The sequence below is a fragment of the Lonchura striata genome, chromosome 9 (genome assembly GCF_050655825.1).
Source record: "Lonchura striata isolate lonStrDom1 chromosome 9, ASM5065582v1, whole genome shotgun sequence".
NCBI lineage: Eukaryota > Metazoa > Chordata > Aves > Passeriformes > Estrildidae > Lonchura > Lonchura striata.
Genome location: NC_140711.1, coordinates 24,167,501 through 24,192,028, shown reverse-complemented (window position 1 = coordinate 24,192,028; position 24,528 = coordinate 24,167,501). Strand labels below are relative to the sequence as shown.

At 37.2% G+C, this 24,528-nt stretch overlaps 1 protein-coding gene across 32 annotated transcripts in view; it reads left to right on the top strand.

Moving 5' to 3' along the window:
* Window positions 1–24,528, top strand: part of LOC110477604 (uncharacterized) — a 282,637-nt gene that overhangs the window by 162,692 nt on the left and 95,417 nt on the right. Inside the window, exon 1 of one of the 32 annotated variants that reach the window (XM_085587294.1) lies at window positions 24,360–24,528. This exon is cut by the window's right edge and continues 1,711 nt beyond it. The exons of 28 other annotated variants lie outside the window; for them this stretch is intronic. The gene's annotated coding sequence lies outside the window, so the exon portion shown is untranslated. Of the gene's footprint in view, window positions 1–24,359 lie in introns of those variants that run through there. 3 more of the 32 variants (XM_085587290.1, XM_085587292.1, XM_085587276.1) reach the window with 3 other exon arrangements.

Here is a 24,528-nt window from a genome sequence, read left to right as displayed (position 1 = left end):
ATGGATGCACCACCGTGAGTCTGGGAGGAGAAGCAACAGCCCCGTTCCATGTGTTCAGGGTTTTCCATTAAAGATGCAAATGACAGGAATATTTTGTGCTCTAGGAAACAATATATATTATTATTTCTCTTCAGGAAATCATATAAGCAGTAATTTCTTTGCCTTTTACTCCTTTCCATGCCTCCTAATGTGCTCCATGATACAGGTAAACCTTGGCAGATAGGACATTTATTTAATTACTTCTGGCTGTAGCAAAAAGTTGTTCTGAGGAAAATGCTGAGCTTTATTTTTCTAACAGACCAAATACAAAACATAGCTGAGCTGCCACATGGACAGAGTGATGAATTAGATATATCTGACCAACAATTAGCTTCTTTCACATGCATAGGCAAAACTGAAGTCATGACTTGTGATTTTTTTTTTTTTTTTTCCTGGCTCAGTGAAGGCTTGCTAGAGGAAGACAGTGTTGTTACAGCACGTTTAGAGTTTGAGAATGACATTGGATTGTTGGCAAAATCTGCAGTTATTGGCTTCTCTGAGTCTGTGTTCATGTCTTTTCACTTTCTAATACATGCCTTTTTGCACAAGAATATATATTTTACCTAATCAGTATATCTGTAACCATGCACAAAGATGAAAAATGTGGTTTATGCTACCCGAAGAGTATCCTGATATAGCTCTAGTTGTATCTAGGAATTGATTAAATACTGCTGTGCTGAGCATAAAGCAATCACATAAATGGCTAACTTTCATGCCCCACTGTAAAGAGAATTTTCTAAGTCTAAATTAATAAGAATGAAATTGTCCTTCAGAAGAAATTCATGCATCTTTGATGGTAAATAAAAGAAATACTGATTTCCTGCAGCGGGCATGTATGTCATGACCACTGACATGCTAAACAAAACTGAGATGACTCTTAGAATTACACACTTTGAAAATGTAGCTCCAAAAATTAATATACTTCTACAATATTTATTTTTTTTATCTCTGTAGGCTTATATATTTGTATATTGAAGTTCCTTGAAAGGATATTTGGGACTGCTGCAATGAGCTGGACATCGAGCAAAGTTATTTGTGACTATTCTAAATTTGTCCATGGTTGGGAACTCTGCAAGGTCATCTTGTCAAAACATCATTTTAAACTCTGAAATAAAGATAAGAGAAACAAACATTCTGGTTTAAAACACATTTCCAGTGTTGTGAGATAATTACCAAAAAGAAAGTGCCTATACTGGAAATATCAGTAACTGTAATGTGTGAGATTTGTTAAAACACACAAACTCGCTCTCCACTGACTGTCACTAATATTTATTCGTCCGGTGACTGTTAATCACACCAAGTTTACAGTCCCGTGTAGCACCTGTCACAGGTGTTGATCATTAATCAGCTATTACAGCAGTTTATTCTGCTGCTGACAACTTGCAATTTTCTACTGATTCAGCTAGTTTGTCAGGTGGGAATTATGGCATAGCACATGTGACAAAACACATCACACATTTCTCTCTCTCTCCTCTCTCTCTCCCCCCTTCTTTTTTTTCCCTTTTTTTTTTTTTTTTTTTTTTTAATTTTCAGGCTTCTCTCTCTTCCTCTCTCTCCCCCTTTTTAGACAAACAATATCTGGGAACTCAGAAGTAATAAGGCGGAATGTATAATTAATTACCCAGCTTGCTCTAATTAGGGATGAATAAGTTGTGTCCCTCTCATCATCACAAATGTGGTGATGGGTAATACCAGTTTATGCTGTATTAACTGCAAATATGCAATCCTTCTGAGAGCACTTTTGTTGATGAATTTGATGAATGTGACAATAATTAGCAGAGACAGATGAGAGCTAAATTACTACTGACAATGTAATGCTATCCCGCTCGAGGGTCTGAGAACGTGGCAGGCTAACATGGCAGGGACCAGGGCCTCGTTTCTAATTAATAGTCGTCTTTTTTTTTTCTTTTTTTTTTTTCTTCTCTTTTTTTGCCAGTGGGGAAAAAAAAAAAAAAAAGGAGGAACGGTAATTGTTTTCGTCAAAGGCTGCAGGGAGTTATCAGGGTAATAAAGTTAATTAGCAGAACAAACATCCTTTCACTGCCTTACCAGATTGAGGAAAAGAGGGTAATTCAAACTGCAGAAAGATATGACTAGATGAGATGATAAGGAGAAAAATTTTACACAGGAGGCTAACAGAGAAGAATCAATTTTTTTCTTCATTTCTTTTGGCTTAGTCCAAGGAAAGGAATTATACATTCTCTTCTTTCAGCTCATGAAGTTGCTTATGTAGAAAACTTTATTGTTATGCTTTCTGCAATGGATGGGAAATGAAGTTAAGAAATATCATATTACATTGTTCCATTTCTTCAGGAGCTTCCAAATAGCAATTGTTTTGTTACATTATGTGCAATTTCCTTTTTATTAAAGTGACTTTTCCTAATATCCACAGCACTATATTGATCCCGTAATGTTCTTCAAAAAGAAAACTGTTTTTACTTCGTCTCCAGGTCTTCAATGGAGCCATTGAGTGTGGCCATTGTATGAGGTTCTGAAGTAGCTAGCTTAGAGTTTGAATTAGTTGATGGATTTCTTTGAGCAGCATTTCTTTTGCCATCCTCTAGTGTAAGTATGAAAAGAAAGTCCTTGTTCCTGCCAGCGTTAATGCATGTGACCAGCTTTATGCATGAGTAGTCCTATTACATTTGCCTCCATTCACTTACTCGTACACATAGGCAGGGCCAAGGTCCAAAAGGAGAGAGCCTTTCAAAAGTAGTAACATTGAGGGGTTTAGGTTACTTAGGGTGGCAGTTCTTATTCTCATATATTTTCAGTGATGTTACCATCTCTCTTGCAAGATTTTTGGCCTACCTCCCTGATAAGGCTGACACTCTACTGTACTCTGTTTTCACATCCTGTCTGTACATGTGGTCTTGCAAAAGTTCAGAAGGTTTTGTAAACCCAGAAGGATCTGTCAAAGTAAAAATGTTTTCACATGATGGGGTATTGGGAAAAATACTGGAGATACCAAATCAGGGTTTGTCAGCTGTTTTGAGATGTCTGACAACATTATAGGCTTCACCATCCAGGATTAATGTGAGGTCAGTCAAGGTAGTCTCCTGTCCAAGGAGACAAAAGCAATCTGCCTTGCATTTACTGCAAAAGAGAAAGGAAAGGGTTAGTAGTGACTGAAGCCCAGCAATATCCACTTTACACCCCGGGTGACCCACAGTGTTCTGTGCCCTTGGTTAAAGCTACTGCCTTGTCCTCTGGAGCCACTGAGACATCACCTCTGGCTGGTCGCCTCCTGGCTCAGGTGGGTGGTCCATGGAGGGACTCTGGGCTGCAGGAAGCTGCTTGGCTCTTCCTTCCAAAGAGGAGATTGTGCTGTTTCAGACCACACAGCTTTGAAACTGGACCCCAGAGTGAGGGGTGGCCCAGGGCTGCTGTTCTGGTACACGTGATGGCCACAGTGTCTGCAATGCAGTGGGAGCTCTGTATTTCCACGGCTGAGCAGCTTCTTCCTTCAACAAAGCTGAATGACCCAGAGATTAGGGAAACTCCTGGTGACATTTAGTTGAGTATTCCTGTGTGGCTGCACCCAAATTCCTTAGGCTGAACTTTGAAAAAAATGTTCCATGAAATTTCCTTATAACTGAAGACTCAACTTGTACAATCAGTTCCTGTCTCTCCTATGCCACTTTGGTCCCTCAGGATGATCTGACCCAACTTTTCCTCAATCATTACAGTCCTTGGCCTTCTACCTCTCTGTGCTCTTTTCTCTCCTATTTTAACTTCCTTTTTTAATTCTGGCAGCTCCCTAGCAGTCACCTATGCTACGTCAACAGTGTTGGCAAATGCAGTTATTGTCATCAGAAGAGCAAATCAGTTCCATTTTCAATCATATTGGTAACACTTCCTGTATTTGTTAAAAGAACTTCTAAAGAGGGGATAAAATACAGAAGAGATATTTGATGATGTTTTTTCATGGTTTATTAAGCATGTGTTGTGCACTGCAAAGTGCTGCATATTTAAGTAGCTGCAGGACTGGAATACTGGGACTCTGTCAGAGTGGATGAGGCAGCATGTATGGAGCTGCTCAGGATTAGATGCTTTTTCACAGTCCTGTTCTTCATTTACAGTCTGGGCAGACAGAATTCCCCATCAGGAGATAAATGCAACAAGCTGTGAGCAAAGTATAACCAAACTGTTAACAAAGAACTCTGCCTTAATCTCCTTAAATAATTCCTCACTGTAAACATAATTTATTTATTTATATAAAGCTCTAGACTTATGTATTCCATATGTTTGCTTTCTGTCTTCAAACTCCAAATGGTCAGTGGAGAAAAATCTAGAACCCCGGTGGTCAGAGTATTTTATTGTGCCACAGCTCAAGGCTGACATTTACATTATCTAAGCAATTTTAAATGTTCTATTTGCAGAAGACTTTTTGCTTCTGTCAGAGAGTTCTGTTACTGCAGGATCAATGCTAAATGCATTATTGAGAATAAATACTCAAATATTTATTGACTAAAATACTGGAGTGAGTAGTATGTTCATTTTTAGCTTCTTCCTCAGCAGAGCTTCCTAGACATGTCAGCACTTAACCTGAAGTCTCACCTGGCTGTGCAAATCCACTTTTGAGGTCATCCAGCTGTTGTGCCTGTCTGAAACCCTCCACAGCTTTGTCCTGCACCACCCTGAAACCTTCTGTCCACGTGCTGAGCCCTGTGTGACTGAGCCCTGCCCTTTTTACCTGCTGTTGCCTAATCAAACCCATTTCCCTCTACAGCCCAGTTATCAGCTTCTCCTGTGCAGAGCACAGCTTCTCCTCCCCAGTCTCTACATGCAATACTGTTTTCCTGACACCATGTGAAAAGTCCCTTCCTCCACTGCACTGGTGCTTCTTCCTTCGAAGATTAGAGAAAACAGAAGGAATATGGGTTTAATGTAACGTGATTATCCAAATAGTCAGCCACCACCTCAGCCACTCAGTGTATACCATCTCTTTCTTTTCAATATTCCCACATCTTTCCATTATAATGACCTGGAGAAAGGAACTGTGTGCTTTTCTTATTGAAAAGTGCCCAGAGAGTGCTGCTGTGTGAGCCAGCAGGTCAGAAATAACTGAGAGAATATTTTAGCTCAGTAGAATTTTTCATTTGAGACTGGGAAAATGCCCTGTTATTTCATTCCTGTTTTTCTTTTCTGGCTCCTACACTTGACACTAACTGATTTTCTGCATGAAAAGGGATAAAAGAAACCATCCTGTCTAAATCAGCTTGGTATTATGGAGTTCAGTGGTTACTATATCTGTACCTTTTTCACCTGGCTCATGAAGGGAGTATCTTATCATATTTATTGATCAGAGTGCTTTGTAGCTATGGATGAACTGAGCTTTCACTTTTAAAATTAGGTGTATATTTTAAATGTTGGGAATTTGTAAGTGCCTCAAAATGTAATAATCCATTATTTTTTAATAGAATCTTTAATTATAAAAGAGGCCTTAGAAATTAGCTAAATGTACTTTAATTATGAACCTTACCTTTATTAGTGGTTTTGGAGGTATATTTACCACCATTAAAATTCTGTTTGGTGGATTTTTGACTGCTTACTCCAGTGAATTGAGTTTGTCCACATGGTATAGAGAATTGCTGTGAATCTTAACTCAGATGAACGTAAGATTGTAGTCAAACAAACCCAAAGGACTCAAATATATTTTTAGTGATAACATTATTTAAATGTTCTTTTGTTCAATGAAGGTTTTGCAGTGCTGTCTAATGAAATTGTGATGCTGCCTAAAATTGTTTAAAATTGCATGCAAACAAATGTTTGTACACAAGGTGGTGATGTTAGCAACCAGCTTCTTTTTATTGACAGCCCACAATAAATAACAACATATTGTTCAGGCTCTGAGCTATCTTCAGCTAACTTTGGATACTTGTACATGGACAGATCTGATATATCAGCAAAGAAACTGTGAATTGGTCTCAAGGTAACAATGAAAAAAATAAGTGTGGAGCTAAAAATGCCTTCATATCTTACAGGGTTTCTCATTTTCTTATGACATAATTGCACCATGAGAAGCATATAAAGCTTCAAATATAATGATGGTAAAAGCAACATGTATCAGAAAAGGTAGCTAGTGCAACCTTTTATTAAAGACATCTTTCATATTTTAAATATTTCTCATTCTACAACTAACTGGTTTAAAAATAGCAGCAGTTAAGGCTGTCTGGGAAGAAAGGAAAGTCTCTTTTTAAACAGACATAGGACAAGGATAGAGCTAAAACCAAGGAAAGGGGTAATAAATAATGACAACAGATGTTTGTAAACCTTTTGCTCCTGTGTTCACTGTTTCCATGTGTTTTCTTGTCTTGATGTGCTGTCAGCCTCCTCTCACCTGGGACTGGTGATATCTTATCAAAGCCTAAGCAGTTCCTCTTCACAACAGGCAGATAATAGTGCCTTTCAATTTATCATACGAGAAGTCTAAAAGAAGCCTGGGAACGATTGGTCAGGTGACAGCTTGATGGACATTTTGACAGCCCTTAAAGCATCACGGGAAATGGTTGTCACCTGATTTTTCAGAGCAACTGGGGAGATAACCTTCAGCATGACAGGAAAAACAAAATTCTGCATATTTGTCTAGGGTTTGCTAACAGCCGTGATGCTCACTTAAGTGATAACGGGGATGAATTTAGATTATTTGAAATGGAGTTATCTGAGCTGGGATCTGTTTAGCCTGTAAATGTTTTTGACATCTTTAGCTGCTTTTCAACACTTTCATTGAATGTAATTCTTCAAACAGAGGTAATGTAAGGAGTGCAGATGGATTGTTTGGTTTGTACTTGGTTGGACTTCTGCTGAACACATGTATTGTCTCCTAAATTAAATTGGAAGAACGGATCTAAAATTTTTTATTCTTGCTTTGTACCTTACTGTCCTGACTACCCAAAAATTATTCCTTGCTCACTATGAAATACACTGTATTAGTGTGAACCAGGCAGATGTTTGCGCCTGGAATCGCCCTCATAATGGCCACTTCTGTGGGCTTCAGCTGAGATTCACAAACAGGTCAAATATTGACCTGATAAACACCCTATCCTACTCTTAGGTCAAGACTAAGAATTCTGAAAATGCTGGCATTGCTCTATCCCCATTTTACTGCTGTGGGTAAATTCAAGATGCAGTCTTCTTGGTAGTGTAGTTCTGGTACTTCTCAGAAACACTGAAAACAAAAAAGAAATCTTAAAAAATAAGATCACAGCTGTAGGTTTTGAAGGAGAAACTGGGTGGCAAAAATGGTTAAGCATTTGTTCTCTAGCTCCAAAACCTGGATATGTGTTACCTGTGTGATACATTAAATCCATGTAGAGATCTCACCTCCAAGAGGAGCAGAGGAGGTTGGTGTGAGGGGTGGAGGAATCCCTGCAATTGAACTGATCAGTGCAATCAGGAGGACATGCACTGGAAACCAATCCTAGCCTTAGTTTGAAACTTCACAGCCAATTTGAGCAAGCCATGAAGGTTTCTCATCTTTTTCTATTTCTGATTCTTCCTTTATCAGTCTATCCTAGATGCCATCCCATCCTCTCACTCCTGTATCAGTGATGTCCACACCACCTTCAACTAATCTTGTGTTTGCAGTCTTGTGTTTTCCTGATGTCAATATCTCTTGGTTTCGAGGTTCTGAGCTCTTCTTGCTCTTTTTTTTCCCCTGTTCTTATCTCCATTTTTTCTGTTGCATGTTCAATGAAAAACACAACTCCTAACTGCAGAACCCTGTTCTATTAAATTTTTAGCTAACATCATATCCTGCCTTCCTTCCATTTCAGAGTCCCTTTTGAAACATGCTTCAATGCTTTCTGTAATGAAGTTAGTAAACCACATATTTCTTTTACAAGAAGTTGTAGTGGCAATACTGTTATTCCCTCTTCCCTGCTGGGGGATAAACTGTGTAGACACATATTTATGAACACTGGCTGTACAGAATAACATATACATTAAGTAAATATGAGGGCCCTTTTTTCAGCGTTATATTGACATTCTCTCCTTCTTGTCTTTCCAGAGACAAATGGAAAGACATTTCCAAATGTCAAATTTTAATGTATCATTAAAAGTTTTAACAAGCTGCAGGCACTGTCAGAGTTCTGCTGTCAGAAATTTCAACATTTCATTGCGAGCATATTTAGTATTTATGACATTAGATAGAATATATTCTTATTTATTTTATTATTAAAACAGTGTTGCCCAGATAATTTTGCATATTTTCCATCATCAGTATTATAACTATCACTATATCAGTAATATTTATGTATTCCATGATCTGAAGCCTGTTGACTTGTGGGATTGCAGTTTAAAAATAATAATAATTTGGAATGTGACTGTGTGCAAGCATGCACAATATGTGTCCACACCCGTGCCCCTCTAGGCTGAGTATCAGCAGAGCAAGGTGCAAGTTAATTGCAGGCTGGTGGTGCCTCTGGATGTCCACAGCTCTCAAGGACACAGTGGCTTTGGGCAGGCCATGGCAGATGGTGTGTTTGGATGTGGGTTTTTCCAGATGAAGGTAGAGAAATCTCTCTTTAGGCTTTCACAGCTTGCCATGTAAATACTATTGTTCTGGTCAGCTCTGATTTATATCCAAGGCTATGGTAAGATAAAAAAGGGCCCTTACCCTTCTGTCACAAACTCCTCTTTGTTGAAGTTTCTTTTGTCAAGTAGCTCATACTCTGACTCATCTTTTTCAATACTGTGCTTAGTTTCAGAACTCAGTATTGTTTCACTCAAAATATACTTTAATTGCAAACTTAGTATTTCCTGAGTAAAATTTGCAAGTTTACTATGTGTTTTAGATTTAGTATTGTAATAGATTTTATATCATTTTTGCACAGCGATACTGAAATAATCATGTATGTTGAGCTTTTCTACATTGTTTTTTTAAATAATAGTAAAATTTTCTACTGTAAATGAGTTTAACAAAATATTTCTGAGTGTATCCACTACTTCTACAGAATGCAAGTTGCAAGTGAAGGTTTTTTTCCCTGTATTTTTGCAAGCAAACAATGTGGTTGTCAGAGAACCTAATCAGTATTTGAGCTGACAAACAACCAAACAAAAAAGGTATTTAGCAGGGCCTCTGATTTCCCTAATGACAGAATATACCCATCAAGGAAACTCAGTAGCAGCTGCTCCATTGTGTTAAAGATTTGAAGATGTCTTCGTTTTGAAAAAGTTTGGAGGGTTTTCTTTACTTTCACCAGAGAATATGTAAAGAGGCATTTTTATTTCTTTTTGGTGTGGGAAGATAGAAATCAGCTGATTAACCAACTTAATACTGCTTTCTGTGGCTGTGTAGTGAGTTCTCCAGTTTTAAGACTAAATCTTGCATGTCAGTTGTGATCAGATAATTGCTGATAACAAATACTACTCGCTCACTGGGCTCTCACATAACATCCATCTGGAAAAACACCAACATGCACCACATGGAAAAGAGGAGGATCTTCATCTGCTTGTGGATGACTGTTTATTTCTTATACTGTTCACTCACATCCTCTTTGAATATTAGTTATTCTAACTGTTTTTCTAATTTAAGTTCATAGCACCCACTGCCATAGTGTGATGAAGCTTCTAGAGAATTCAAATGAAATAAGTACAGTATTTGCATGGTTGGGTGAACATTTAGATCTGTTTATCCATAGAGGTGGAAGGAAAATTGATCTTGTGCTAAACAAGATAGATATTGATAAAACACTGATATTGAGTCCTGCTGAAATCAATGTTTTCTCATAACTGATTACAGAATTCTTGGAGTAACGTCAAAAGGAATTCAGGAATAAAAGTGCGAAGGCTTGAATCATCTGGGTAAAGAGAAAGAGTGAATTGTAGAATCAGAGTGAATGACTTAAACAAGAAAGGGAATCCAGCATAAGACAAATGTAGTCAATAAAATTGCAGCAGGGGAAGCAGGAGTGATAAGGAGAATGAAGTAACAGACAAAAGTGGCTTTAGTGAAGAACAGCTCTGTTGAAAGCAATAAGAATAAAAATCTCAGGCAAAATCTGGTAATTTGACTGGGACAGAAGAACATTCCTGTCTGTCACAGCTTTCATCCTAGAATTTTATACAGTATTCTAATTTGTCTTGTTTTTACTGATTCCATGTATTATGGAGACATGGACAGAGCCTTGAGAGGTCCTTTTATACCTATTTCAAATTGGCAGAAGTATCTCATATCTGGGAGAATCAGAGTCTTCAGAGAAATCTGGGGGGATAATGCCTGCAATGGCAGCAGGACTTTAATCAGAAAGTGAAAAACAACAGGATTTCTGTGTGGCATCACTGAGTCACAAGGTACAATTTTCAGATTGTGAAATTCGCAATTCATTGGCAGAATTAGATATCCTATATTCCACTCGTGATGGCGGCTTGCTGTACTCTGAATTTCTCTGGAATGAAAGGGTGGATTCTTAGTTATAATCTGTGCAGCCAGGATGTCTGTAGCATGGGTGGCACTTATGAATATTTGGAGGAGAACCGGGAGTGCTGTTCACCAAACAAGGTACTTGACCACTTAGTCGTAAGTGCTGACGATTCCTTATGACACTTTTACCCGTCAAGAAGAATGTAAGTAGGATTCATGCATCTGGATGTGTAGCATTTAGAATATTTCTCACTTTGTGAGTGTTCTGGGCTTTAGAGAGAAGAAAAGAAGCAGCATTTGTTTGCTGGCATAGGATGCATCTTCACAAGAGGAGCTTTGTGAGTGTACGTGTCTACCTGTTCTTTTTTGAAGTACTTCACAGCTGCTTTTCAGCGTTTGGTGTTTTGCTGGTGACCTGCAGGCACTTAGCTCCTCGATGAAGCATTGTCTACCACAGACAGCTCAAAGGACTCAAATTCATAGTTTCAGAAAGAGTTCAGCTATGAAACAATAAGGCTCAGGCATAGGCATGTCAAAGCAGGTGGCTTCCTCACCGTTTCACTCTTCCTGAATTCTTATTGTTGCTCTCAATGCCCCTGCTTCTCTTCTTCATCTGGCATATATTCCAAGAAAGCAACCTATACAGGTGTATGTATTTATTACATAGGTATACAAGTCCCCTAGAGAGTTATTATAAAAAAAATTAATATTTATAAAAGGAATCCTGAGGATTGGATTGAGTTCACAAATCTGCTTGAGTGATAGAAAATTCAGAGTGATCACAATGAGGTCATCGTTTCCCCAAAGTAGTGTCTACATTGTCAAGTCTTGCTTGTTTACATTTGTTTACATATTGTTTGTTTACATCTTTATTTCATAAAGTTAGGGTCAACATTTAAATAAATCTCCAGGTCCACCCACATCTGCTTTTTCAAATCTGAGCAAAATGGTTGAAGTAACACATTTGGGAAGTTTTACAGCTTTTGCTTTATCGACATCAGCAAGAAAGTGTGAGTTCATTTATAAACTCATTATTGTACCCTGAAGTGGATACAAAATCTATTTCAACTTGTTTCTAGAATGCTGAATCTAAATTAATTTGTCTTAATTGAGACACTTTTTTGCATTTGATATTTGAAGATAGGATTAATTCACAGCCATCTGTTATCTTATCTTGCCTTGGTTAATGATAGGCCCAGCAGTTTGGGGAAATGAAATGAGCAGGCACAGGGGTCACTGTCATTATCTGGATCATTTCATGTGATGCAAATTAAATCAGGTACATCACAGTAGCTAAAACTGCATGTAGTTCATTTAGTGAAGGCTCTTACATTGACCAGTTTTGATTTTAGCTCAAAAAGCTCCTATTTCTGTCTTCAAGGCACTCTCTTTGGTACAAGTCACGTGCAGAGGGTAGACAGGAGGTGTGGTACCTACTTCCTTTTTTCCCTTTTTGATTCTTCAGACCATTCTTGCATGCCTGGGGTTTGGTAGGAAAAGAAGCATATGGATTGTGGATGTTCTGAAGGGAAGCACCGTTCCCCAGCTACACAAATATTGTTATGAGCTGCTATTGTGCAACCTGCTCACATTTATAACTGGAATTGATATCCAGGAAGGTGATTTAATTTTGAAGAAGGAGCAGGAGTGCTTGAAACACAGCAACATAGGGATGACACTAAGGATGTTAAATATATTGAGTTCAGAAACTGATAATTACAATGCAAATTTCACTTGTGAACCTGCAAACACTCCAGTTACCCTGAGCTGTTTATTTTCCATTTATTGTCATCTTTAGAGGCATTTCTCACTTGTTTGGCCTCTAATGTATAGATTTTCTTACAAAAAAAATAACATAAGATTTTGACTTTCAGCACCTTGGTGATGAAAACGAATGCAAGAGCCAGCACAAAGCACTGCCAGAGCTGATAAATACACTTCAACAGTGACGAAAATTGGGCTCTGACATAATTCTGGCACAGGCAGAAACTTTCAAACAATGTTGCTGTTATTATTTGCTCCTGAGGAGAAGCTTTTACTATAAGACTAAATCACTTATCTGACATTTAATTAAAACTTTAGTGCTTTTCAGGTTAAAACCTTCTCTACTTAGCAGAAATGGGGACTGAGAAGTGACTTGATCAGTGCCCTGCAGTGAGTGCTCAGCTGTTCTTGGACTTGTAGGCAGGAATCCTGCTTCCCAATCTCATCTGGTTCATATCTTCCATCTCAGACCAACTGCAGCTATAGCAGTTCTACCAGCATTATCCCTGATTTGCACCTCTGTTGTCCAGGATCAGCTCTAGTAGTGGATGTTTCATTAGTGTGGTCACATTTTATTGTCTTTCTCTGCTAATGGCCTGTGCAAGTGTTTTAATGTTTTCTTTCCTTGACTAAATAGTTTAAGACTACACCAAATTTATTAATAATAATATTATTATTATTATTTTGCTAATGCACTGTCTTATGTATTTGGTAGTAAGCAGTTTCCCATCTGTGGCTGAATGATAGAAGCTAAAGCTGATATGGATTTTCTATTTTCCATCACTCCATATCATTTGTAAACTCTTTAGTTCTGTAAAAGATCTGCTTTAAATAAATAAATGTATCCTGACTAATCCTCTTTGAATAAGTGGAAAGCATTTAATCCCATGATTCTGTAAATCCAGGGTAGCTGTCAAATTGTGTGTTCATTTTTCTGCATTATCTAAATCGGTTTGTATCAGATCTTTCATTGACAACAACAGTTTGTTATTTGGATTAAACACCTCTCGTGCTCTATAACCTTTCATTTAAGAGTCATTTGCATCCCTTTTTTTGGCTGTTACTTCAATCATCTGTATTTTAACAGTTCTTTAGGAATATTTGCTGCTAAATATTCACACTGCTTTTAAAACTGCCTTTTTTTTCCAAATTCCTAACCCTTCTTCAAGATCTGAAATTCAAACTATTTTTGTTTGTGTCACCAAGAGGCTGAATTCATTTATCAGTTTTCAATTTAAGAAAATAAAAATAGATGACTAGTGAACTTCGTTTCACAATTTTAAAAAGTGGTTCATTAATTGAACAGCAGCTGGAGGGAAAAACTAATCAGCTCATTTCAACTGCACTAGCTCATTATCATTTTGTCTGATGAAATCTTTGGTGGCTGGTTTCATGGGAAATGGGTCCTTCATACAGTCGCCCCTGAACTGTCTGGAAAAAGGTCACTTGTCCCCATACAGTAATTAAAACTCATGTCAGGAAATGCACTTCCATTTTTTAATTGCTAGGGATAGAAGCCCTCTTGTGGTTTTTTGACATGAAGGAAATGTTTGGGTTCTTCCTGTTCTTCAGAAGAATTTCAATGGCTTGTGCTGACAGGTTGTGATTTCTGAACACAGAGTAAATATGACACAAAAATTCATGTCCAAGAAGCTGTAACATTTCTTTCCACTGGTAAATCTCTTACCAGTGCCCACAGAGATATAAAGAATTGCATCTCTATTTTAATTTGCACTATCCTGAGTTGGGCATGACTTTAATTTGGGAATGACAGAAGTTTTGGAGATGGTGCATAGAATTTAGGGGTCTGTGTTACCTCTTGAACTTCTTAGTGCTAACACAATTGCTGTAGGACAGACCTTCTTTTTAAATATGTTTCTTATAAATTAATGTAGATTCATAAATGTAAAGAAAAGATGGAGAGCCAAGACTGCCAGATTTTCTTCCCTGTTCTTGTTTGACCTGGAGCAAACTTTTGCCTCATTTTGAGATGATTAAAATTAAATTTTCCTCTGAGCTAAACTTATTTGTTGTTAAACTAATTTTTTGGAAAAAAATAAGTTAAACTTATTATGTTAAACTTATTTTTGTGTTAAACTTATTTTTTGGAAACTGCTTTGAAACAGCTGCATGAAATGTATGAGAGAATTGTATAACTCTAATAGCCATAATTTAAGTATTGAATTTGTAGTGATTTTAGCAGTGATGAACATTGCAGTAGAGTAACAGAATTATAACTTTTAGAAATTAATTTAAGCTTTTTTAATAATAAAATATCCAAGCATACTTTTAAATATTTCTGCTAAATGAAGAAAAATCTTATTATTCAACTGTAGCTTTTGCCACTTAATAACAGTATAATTACAAACAGAAAAGTCCTTTTTTTCATTATCTTGTATACTAAATAAATTTGTAAAATAAGATCTAAGTAAGTGATTGGTTTCATTTAAGTCATGGATAACTGATAAAAATTCAAAACCCCCAACACACAGTTTCGACACGCTACTTACCAAGTACTCATTTTTGTGAGTTAAATTCATTGTTCATCTGCTGCAAAGTAATTGAGAAAAGACTTCATATGAATTTTGTAATTAAAAATTGCGAGCATTGACAGTACTGAAAACCAAATATTTTGTTTGCACTTCCACACTGAGACACACTTTCAATAAGGAAACTAAGACTGGCTATAAAACTAAATTCTAGTAAAGTTTCTTTAACTCCAGTTAGGGTTTGAAAATTATTTTCTAAATTTTTTCACAGTAAATGCTCAATTTCTTTCAAAGAAAATCTGTGTTTAGACTAAAAGCATTGCTTGCAAGTGAATAACTTTTTTCAGGAAAATTTAAGTAAAGGCAATTCCTTTCTAACTTCACTTTTACACTGGGTACTGGGGTGTGGTGGAATATCTGGGTATCTGCTTACACAACCATATTGTTTACATGTCTTCTGTACATGAAAGTTGGTGGTAAAGCCAGCACAAGGTGAAAAACATGGGAAAGTCCCTTATGGTTCTCAAAAATTGTAATTTAATTTAATAACAAAATGAAATTTTCACAGTAACTTTTATTTTTGTCTTGTCCAATGGGTTGTATTTTCTAGTTTCTCTCTGCCACCATGAGGGCAAAAATTTACTTTCCCTGGACAAGTTGCTAACTTAACCTCACCAAAGAGCTGAAAAATTGTCAGGATTTGATGTCCTTCATAAATACATGCTAAAACCTGAGCTGCATCAGCATGGTTAAATCAAAAACCTCTGGTGAAGGTTTTCAGCCTAGTTTTCATCTGGATTCTCAGTGCTTGAGAGGAAAATAAGGACTCTTAAATCTTCTGTTGGAAGCATCTCACAGGAAAATGAGCTGGTTTATCCTGTGCAAGCAGTCCCCATAACTCAGCCCAAAGCCAGGCAGTCCAGGCTGTTTGCACTGGAGATGCCATCTCCTGTTGGTGAATCCAAGCCGAGCAGCACTCCTGGAACACAGCACCTGGGAGCTGTTGGAGTCTGTGTACACACACATCTCTTTGCCTGATATAATGTGGGGTTTAGCCTCTTGTGCTGCTTAGCCAGATTTGCCAGGTTAGAGAGGCATTTTCACAGACATTTGGTAATGAATGATCTGCTATGGTTTTGAGGATATGTGATCTTCTGTGAACAAACTGTGAGATGTGTGTGTTCACCACAGGAAGAAAATTGTAATTTAAGTGTGTGAAGATGAACTAAAACTCAGGGGTGTTGCACAATAAATCTTTACCTTTATAGTAAATAAATTGTCACATGTACTGTAAGTTTAAGTAATTTGATGCCATTCATGAACAGTTTCATTGTTGCCCTTCCTTGCAGCAAAGTACCTTTTCCACCTTCCTCCTTAAAACTCTAATTTGTCTCTGCCCCTCTGTTGCAGATCTGGAGCTATGTCTGGTTCACTTTAATTGTGCTGTTCAAAAAGCAGCTTTGTGCTTTGAGCTTTTTCTAATAATTGTACTTTGTACTAATGCTGCTGATATGAAAAGCAAGATTGAAAAGAGTATATAGTAGTATATAAGTAAACAAGAGTTTTTCAGTGACTTTCTTGGCATAGTATGTCAGGGAGTTTAATGTGAATTTAGTTCTCCCCTAGTAATTACCTTAATGGTGGATAATTCCTGGCTGGGAAAGCCACATTAGAATCTGTTTCATACTTTGATACAAGCAAATTTTATGGGTATGATTACTAAATAGTGAAAAGATCATATTTCAAAACCTTCAAGAAAGTCTCCTATCCAATGCCACTGTTTCTGCGACTAAAAGCCATTGGAATTGGTGTAATGTGGCTAACCTAGTTAATTTTTTTTATTGCAAATTCAGTGAAAATTAGAAGGTGTATTCAAATACTGTGCTTTTCCCGATGCACTGCATTAGTTAAATATAACTTTTTCAAAATTGCAGCATGTATTTAGTACAGGCATTATGTATTTTCTATTATTGCCTTGGAAACCCTTAGTAACAAATTGGTATTGGTCACAGGAAGAGTAAAGTGGCTTAAAGTGTTCTGCTTATTCAGTAAATATAGATGAATTCAGTAAAGATTTCTGAAAATACTGTAAACTTCTTTGAAGTTTTTATTTTTGCTACCCATGGTTTAAAACACTTATTCTCTCTTAAATGCATGCCAAATTTCCAGAGTAAGGTGTCTGTAATGGCTATTCATAAAGAATGCAGCTTCTTCTACATCAAATGCCATCACGAATCACTCCACCAATGGACACCTCTTTATTTCAAACAAGAGAGGTGTTCATCTAAATGCTGCTGAGGTCACTGAAGGGAAGCATCTGATGAAATTATATAAGTGTGCCCAAAATCTGTGTTCTCATGGAATTTCAGAGCAGGCTAAAGACTAACTTTTGTTAAAATTTGTGCAATATTCTAGCTTTTCTTTCACATGGCTGTGCTTTTCAGTAAGATGTTTTCAGCCCTGCATGCACCCTAAGCATCAGAGCAGTTGGTGTGATGGGTGCTCCCAGCTTCAGCTTTGTGTTGCTGGCACCCATTCCTGGGGACTGGCCCTGAATGTGGCTCTGCAGCACAGACCCAGGTGTGGCTTTTCCCAGTGCCACCACAGCCCCATGGTGCCAAGGAATGTCACTACAGGACATGTGAAAGTACGACGCGAGCCGCTGGAAGTTTATTTTCTGACTCCAGCATTTATACTTTTCCAAAGGTGACAGTGGATTGGAGGGTGAATGTGCCATCTCTCCAATGACATTGGACAAACTACCAGTACATCAAATTTCTCCACCTCTATGGCGGAATGCAAAACAATAGACTGTTTACAGAAAGTTGTGTGAGAAAGTTCTCTACAAGAATGTAAACTCAGAAAATCTTAAGAATCAGGGCAACAATGGAACACCTGCACTCTGGATCTGTGGGGTAGAAATGACAGTGGCAAACGTGGAGCAGTGACCCAGTGCAGTCTGGCAGCTCGATGAGCAGCTCCACTGGATAGAACCCCCTGGGAGGGAATGGCAGTTTTGTCCTGGGGAAGATGTTTGGAAAGATCTCTGGGCTTAAGTTGCATCCCTGTTTTTCAGTAATCCATTTTCTCTGCTGGGGATTTGTGCTAGTGATGCCTTCTTCCCCTGTTTCTAAGCTCATGGCAGTGAGCAGCCCCAGATTCTGCCTGGCCGTGGGGGATTTGTGTCAGCTAAACTCAGCATGGGAGTCCCCAGGTCTGGGCTGGATTCCCAAGGAAAACCTGTGATATAAATAATTTCATGGGTGCAAAAGACACAATCCCAACTACCACACATGCCTGGTTAAGTAGTTAACTGTCAGTTTATGTTTATGTGCCCAATGCTCTCCAAATTTAAGTATTGCTTTAATTTTTATCAGCAGCCTTTGGTGGCCAAATCCACCCCATACAACCATCAAATGCATGTTTTGCATTGGCAAATTGGCATTTTTGTGAAATTCTTCCAGTGGTGATAGACAGGAAAGATACACTCCATATATCAGCTCCCAGCAACTTCACCAAGCACTGAATTGAATTAATGTCTCTCACTCTTGTCAGTTTGGTTTCCCACAACAAATCAGAAACTGTGCTTTTTTAATTGGAAATTTCTACATCCAGTCCTTAGATTTTGTACAAATAAAATTTTGTCAAAGCAGAGGAAGAATGTAAATTTCTATATGTTAAATAAAAATTCAGTGGGTATTATTGTCATGACAGGTGAATGCCCTACACTCTCTCCAAAAAGCTAAAAGTTAAACAAGTTGGAAGTAAAAAGAAAAAAATTATATAATTTATAATTGTTATCCTGGGAAGGAGAGGAAAAACAGCAAGATTTAGAATTAAAGAAAACATTCAATCTTTATTATGTATCATAATCATGAAAAATTGATATTTTATGGAGAAAAATCCTCATGCTGTTAAGTTTAATAGGGAATTAAATTTTGCTTGATATTTATGTGGGTTTTTACCTTCCAATATACTTTTTCATTGTTTTATTTTAAATTACATTAAAAGAATCTAAGCTTCTACATTGAAATAAAATTCATCATTAATAATCTAAATAAATATTTTGTTTTCAATTCTGAGAATTACAGTCTGATCATCCCCTTTAATGAATTAGAACCCTTTGAGGATGGAGCTTGTCATTAACACACATCATCAGCTGATGCATTTTAATAATACATAGAGTTGGAAAAGAGAGGAAGTGTGAGCTACTGAAGCTTGCAAAACCAATCCCCTAAAGCTTTCATGTTTTATTTGAGCATATGTTTTGGAAGTGGTAGTGTTGACACTGGTGGCACTAATCTCCTCTTTATCTTGTTTTGATTAAAAGGATATTTGAATATTATTTTTGGCAAACTTTTATCTAGCCTCAAAGGGGTTCCCTTGTAGCAGCTACAGAGAAATGGCTATAATAAACACGTTCTATGATACACTTACATCACACATTATAGCCACTGCTGGTGTACTCCAAGAATGCAAATACTCCTGAAAAAAACCAAATGAGCTTGCTTTCAATGCCAAGCATGTGAAAATGTCAAATTATGCTCTGTCTTCTTGGTTTGTTTTGCATACCAAGCTTGAATTGCTTCAGCTGTATGAAGGAAACTGTGCATTAGATTATTCAATAATTTAGTAATAGATGTGGTTAGGAGACAAAAGGTTACAGCAATTTTGCGACAGATATTTTTATCTTTTATAAAAACGCACATCCCCTTTTCTTGACATCTCCTTTGCCACCTATCAGACAACTGGGTTAACATCCAATTGGGATGCTATTTATTTGCACCTTACATGGTATTAACTGTATAAAACTTAATTTTCAAAATACGCAAAACAAATATTTTTTATCATTTTGCTTTACAGAAAGTGCAGTTGTGTAGGACTGTCCCATGGGTTGTAAGCACAGGGCAGAACCTCACATTCTCAGTCACTGCAGGACAACTTACAGGGAAATGGTTCATAATTTCGATAAGATGTCACAGACCCTGTGTTCTGCTGTGGTTTTGAGTCCAAAGAAAAGAGCAAGTTGTGCACAGGAGATCACCTTGTCTCTGTGTTTGTGACTCCTGAGGTGCTGGATCAAACCCCAGGTCTCCATTTCAACATTCAGCAGTATTAGCATATTACTTCTCTTCTTCATCCTTGTGTATGTGTTTATTTATAACTTTATTTATATCTTATTAACTTTATTAATATCTTAAACCACATTAAGTGGTTTAAGAGCTTGCTTTTCACAGACCCCATTCTGCTTATTTGGTTTTAAATAGGGATTAAAATGTCTAATTTTAGGTTTTAAATTGCATATACACTTTTAATTTAAAGAAATTGAATTCATAGTTGGTCAGTAAAACTAGCACTTTTCTGCACAATTAATTTCAAATAAGCCATTTTAACTATCCAGAGAAGAAATACATCCCCACCTAAAGCATGCAGTATGAATTTGTTAATATTGGGTCTTATTGCTCAAGGAAAGAGTAGAATTTGTAATATTCTACATAGAATATTACATATTCCACTCTATATTCTATAGAATATGTAATATTATGCATCTATTTGGTGTAATATAGTGGAATTATTGGTTGCAATATATTTTATTTTCCATCCTATCACCATTATACTTCTGTGATTTTTCAAATAATTTGTATGGCATCAGAATTACTTTTTTTTTTTATTTCTTCTTCCAAAGCTGCAAATTACTCTCCTGCTAGTCATTCACAGATGGGACCTTCTTTCTGTTCTTTAATCACTCAGGACTCACAAATTCTGTGATTCCACTAGCTGACACTTCTCTGCATTTGGCACTTCCAAAAAACCCTTCTTTTTTGAGAAATTCAAAGTTTGTGTGATCTTGTTCTGGTTTTTGGTTTTTTTGGACAGCTCTGTCTTGGCAATGAGTGCTGGTTATGTTCAGGTATTCAGGTCACCTGTGTTGCTGAGCTTCTCTGTGTGTACACAATGGTCGTGCAGCTTCTCTTGGCAGAGTTTGAGAGTTTTGAGAACTTTGAGAGTTGCCTCCAACTCTCCAGCTTTTGGCCTTGCTGTTCTGTGTCCTGGATTAATACCACTGGCAGAATACTCAGTTGTTCTAGTTCCCTACATTGTTGCATCTTGTTATGTTGCTGTAGTGCTCCTCCTCAACATGCATCACATGAGCTTGTTCTGGAGTCTCAGAGATTAGAGGAAAATGGTCAGGTTTTCTGCTTCTATACATTTCTGTTCCTCCTCCTTTGGCCCATTAGAGAACTCCGGTTCCCCATTAGAAAGTACATTCTGAGGCTCTGAACGTGTTGTTCTGCTCCTGGTTGTTCAGGGTTTTTTTAACAGATTGTTCTGAAGAACAAACCCACCAAGTGGGTCAGCTTTGGTGTTTAGGTTGTTGCTGCTCAGTTGGTTTTTCATGGTCTGCTTTGTAAGGAGCAGTGTCCGTGCTTACTACCTTCTGCTGCTTCTAGTGGTTTTTTTTATAATAATATCACTCAAAACCAAAGAATTTAGGGTTGCTGGTCCCAAAGACTATTGTTCTCCTATGAGGGGGAAGCGGCACATTCCAAACTGATGTTCAGAAGGAATTCTGAATGCCTGGTGGATGCAAATACTTTTATCCACTCCTCTAATCCAGGTCTCAACATCTTAACTAGCAATGCCTTGGAATTACGCACTGAGCTCGAGTCCTCTTGCTGTCTAAGCATCCTTGATTTCATCATGTGTGTGGCAGAGACCATGTCAGTCTTTAAGAACCTTTATTATGTCATGGGACCTGATATGGACCATCATGTTAAATATCAACAGTGATGCCTGCCCTGAAAGCAGCAAACCCAGTAGCTGGTGAAATCTCCAGGCAAGCTGCAGTCCTGAAGACATTCCACCTCTTCTGTACTGGCTTTGTCATTGGTAACTCCTCACTCCACGTGCTGCCTCTGCTCAGACTCTCAAACACAGCACACAGAAGGAGCAGAATAAGCACACTTGCTCTGATGGAGATGGTGACACAGTGAAGAGAGTTTAAGGATATGTTAATTTTCAAGTACTTTACTATGATTAAAAATCAGTTCACATTAAAATAAGTGCTCTGACTACTGTCTGAATTTCATAGGGCTTTGTAAGAGATTATATTGAGAGACTTTCCACTAGTCTCTGTCATATTGGTTGAGTTGATGCCTATAAAGCATTCAAAAATCATATTGATGGGTGTCAGGAAAAGGGTTTATTTAGATAGAATCTCTTATAATAGTATTTGTAACAAAATCCATAATATTTGCAGAGTAATGCCTTGGTTTCTCAAAGCTCCTTTATAGAAAGTTCAGTTGCTGGGTAGTTATCCTTGTGACATGAAAGGGTCTGCTGATGTCCCTCTAGGAGAAGTCATTTTACAGCTTACTTATCTACTCCACAAAGATGCAGTTAAAATATTTGCTATTCCTGTACCATTTCTCTTCACAAGTAATGGCTATCTTGGAAATGACCAGATCCTTGAATTGTCTAAATGAATCCCAACCTAAACTTTGGCCTAATTAAGCTTTTTCTTCAATTTTTTTTTCCCTTTTAGTTGATGTACACAAATTAGGTGTTTTATAGAACACGTATTTGGTTTAGATCAATTGTAAAACCCAGTGAAGCAACCTGGAAGAAAACAGAAGTGATAGATGGTTTTCTGGCTTCTATTCAAAACTCTTGTTTTGTTTAGTGGAGTACTTACTATGAATGCTTGGCAACAAAAAGGCAGAGATCCTATATTATACAAATACTTAAAAGCCTGTGCCCAGAGACAAGAGAATGAAAAAAGAGGTGGTTTTATACACATAGTCCCTGCTGTCTCCTTCACCTCTCCTGGGAAGTAGTTATGACATAATAGGATTTGAAGGTTACTCTTCAAATTTCCTTTCACCTTTGAGTGAGTAACCCATGTCAGGCATCGCAGAAAAGCTGTGCTCTTGAGATCTGGTGATGCAAAAATGGTTTGAAATTAGTCTTTCTATTAGAAAAATTGGAAATTGCACTTGCAAAACTAAAAACTTTATTCTGCTTTTTCTTGTTTAAATTGTCAAGCCATCATGCAGGTTAATAAAAAGCTGAGTTTAAATACATGTGTATAGCAGCACATAATAGCATTCAAGGCCTCTAGTTTAAAGTTTGCTTGGGTGAAAATCAGTTGTATCCTTCTTTCCTTGCATCATTAAGTTGTTTTCTTGCTGGGAAGCAAGAATATTATATTGTTTCAAAAATATTAACATTTAATCTCATAGGTTAAATTGCTCAATTAATATTACAAGTAAATATTTGGGGGAAGGGATTGTCTTATAATTGCTTATCAGAGCCTTTTTTGTTTTTGAAAAGATAATTGGGCTGGGAAATATGACTGCGTGAAATATTTAAGAACAAATGTATATATGGACAAAGGTGTTTCCTAGAAAGGAATTATTACTTTGACAAAATGTATTTTAAGACAGTTGTAGCTGATTTTTGGTACAGTTCTTTCCAGCACAAATTTGTATAATAATTGCAGTTAATTGTTTAAAGTGCAATTTTAAATTAACTAAAGATGAACCTGATGTATTTCCTTTTTATTCTCTGTTGTCCCTTTTCAAATCGTATTTTTGTACATTAATAGCAGCTATCCTCCTTTCATCTAGTTAGCACAGCAGTACACTAACTCTGTAATTTACTGATTTTAATACCAGCTATTTCTCCCTGGATATGGGTACATGGGCATAGAATTCTTTGAAAAAGTAACAATAATGAAAGAAATGAACAATATGAATTTTACTTCAAGAATTTCCTTGCTAGTCCTGTAATAGTGGTAAACCAACTGCAATACATTATCTTCTGTAATTTCTTATACCTTTCTTTCCCTCACAAAAAAGGGTCCTTTACACTCAGAAGTCTTTTCAGTAACAGGTAATTGCAGACCATGGTTAGTCTTCTTTTGGTTGAGCTTTGGTCTTTTGTTGGAGTATGGGAATTTCAGATCAAATCTCTCCTGATTCTTGTTTGCCCCTCTCTTTTGGAAATCAGTACAGGGTAACTGTCCAGAACTAACCTTGCTGATAGACTCGGAGGGGATAAAAGAACAGAAAAGAATGTTTGAGAAGCATATAATCTACTCTCCATGTCTTATTTAGATCTGGAGTGACTCCTCCATCATGGCCACTCCTCTCAGGAAGGATCCATCCAAGGTGGCATAATATAAATTCCAGCAGAACTCCTTTCCTGAACAAATTAGTGAAGGGGACTTGAAGACCACCCTGTCCTGATGTTTGCTGATAACCAAAACACAGGAAAGCCTATAGCTAAAAGCAGTGATAGTGCTGGCCTGAAGTGTGAAAATCTCATCGAGATTATCAACCTGCAGAAAGTAATAGAAGCTTGCAAAGGCTGCAACTTGAGCTGGACAGGATCTGTGAGCAGTTGTATCTTTTATTGCAAAGTAAACAGATTACAAAATCCTTTGGCCACCCCAAAGCATTTCTCCTTTAGTGTTTATTTAAATAATGAGCTATGATGAGTCTATTTTCGTTTCAGTTTTAGAGTGCTCTCCAAGAAGGAACAAAAACCAACAAATAAATATCACTGGTATATTTAATGCTCTGAAAACTGCCCTTAATTGTACAGCAATCAAAAGTTTACACTATATTTCCATGCAGGAGCTAAAAATTGTGAAAAAATTAAGATGAATTTAGATAGAATTGCATCTATCTTTCATCTCAACATCACTAAAACCAGTGATGGGAATGGAACCAAATTCTTACCAATACATCTGAACTATTGCAGAGATCCAAGGACAAATTTATCTTATTTTGTAGTGACAAATACTTTCCCCTCCTAATTTTGTGGGAGTGTTTTTTCTCCCTACGAGGAATACATTTCACATTC